This window comes from Mustela erminea, chromosome 16 (assembly GCF_009829155.1).
Source record: "Mustela erminea isolate mMusErm1 chromosome 16, mMusErm1.Pri, whole genome shotgun sequence".
In the NCBI taxonomy this organism is placed as follows: Eukaryota; Metazoa; Chordata; class Mammalia; order Carnivora; family Mustelidae; genus Mustela; species Mustela erminea.
The window spans coordinates 34,762,573-34,764,176 of NC_045629.1; the positions used below are offsets into that span (position 1 = coordinate 34,762,573).

The following is a 1,604-nucleotide window of genomic DNA, read 5'->3' on the forward strand; positions in this document are numbered from 1 at the left end:
AGTTTCAGCTCCATTTGTCTATTTTTAATTTTGATGTGCTTCCTTCCCATGCAGTTAAGTTACCATGTAACTTCCAAAAAGGTAAATATCAGTATATTTCTTACATATAAAACCTCACCCGGGGGAGAAGGGTCATGATCCAAAGGAAACTGAGCTGTTGAGAAAACTGGTTTTTGGTGGTTTGAGCTTTGAAACTACAGATGATAGCTTAAGAGAACATTTTGAAAAATGGGGCACACTTACAAATTCTGTGATGATGAGAGACCTCTGAACAAAACGTTCCAGGGGTTTTGGTTTTGTGACTTACTCTTGTGTTGAAGAGGTAGTTGCAATAATGTGTGCCCCTCCACACAAGGTTGATGGGCGTATAGTGGAAACAAAGAGAGCTGTTTTTATAAAGCCTGGTGCCCATCTAACAGTGAATAAAATTTTCATTGGTGGTATTAAATAAGACACAGAAGAAAATAATGTGAGAAACTATTTTGAAAAGGATGGCAAGATTGAAACCATAGAAGTTACAGAAGACCGGCAGAGTAGAAAAAAGAGAGGATCTGCTTTGTAATTTTTAATGATCATGATACAGTCGATAAAACTGTTGTTCAGAAATACCACACTACTGGGGCACCTGGGTGGTGCAGTGGGTTGAACCTCTGCCTTTGGTTCAGGTCATGATCTCAGGGTCCTGGGATCGAGTCCTGCATCGGGCTTTCTGTTCAGCAGGGAGCCTGCTTCCCCCTCTCTCTCTGTCTATCTCTCTGCCTACTTGTGATATCTCTCTCTGTGTCAAATAAATAAATAAAATCTTTAAAAAAAGAAAGAAAGAAAGAAATACCACACTGTTAATAGGAATAATTGTGAAGTGAAAAATGCCCTTTCTGAACAAGAAATGCAGTCTGCTGGATCACAAAGAGGTCATGGAGGTGGATCTGGCAACTTCATGTGTCATGAAGGAAACTCTGGAGGTGGTAGTAACTTTGGCCATGGTGGAAACCTCGATGGAAGAGGAGGCTGTGGTGGTGGCAGCAGAGGCAGTTAGGAAGGAGGTAATGGTGGACACAGGGGATTTGGAGGTGATGGCAGCAACTATGGCAGTGATCCTTGTTATAGGAGTAGAGGAGGGAATGGTGGTGGTGGACCAGGATATGGAAGCTAAGGAGGCAGATATGGTGGTGGTGGAGGAGAATATGATGGTCACGATGAAGGAAGAAATTTTGGAACAAACTATAGTGGTGGTGGGAACTATAATGACTGTGGAAATTATAGTGGACAACAGCAATCAAATTATGGACCCATGGAGGGGGGTAGTTTTGGTGGAAGAAGCTCGGGCAGTCCCTATGGTCATAGTTATAGATCTAGTGGTAAAGGGGTGGATTTGGTAGCAAAAGGTTCTAAAATATTTTCAGAAGAAAAGGGATACAGTTCTTAATAGGAGAGAGAGCAAGGAGTTGTCAGGAAAGCTGCCCGTTACTTGGAGACTCTCATCCCAGATGGATTAAAGGAACTGTAAAATTCTGCCACAGAAGGAATCATGATCCATAGTCAGAGAAGTTCCTGCAACTTAAATAGGAGCCCCTTCCTATCCAGGACAGTCAGCCACAGTTTGC

At 42.5% G+C, this 1,604-nt stretch overlaps 1 pseudogene; it reads left to right on the plus strand.

The window, feature by feature from the left end:
* The first annotated feature begins 238 nt into the window (after positions 1 to 238).
* Positions 239 to 1,392, plus strand: LOC116575530 (annotated as a pseudogene).
* Positions 1,393 to 1,604: the final 212 nt, after the last annotated feature.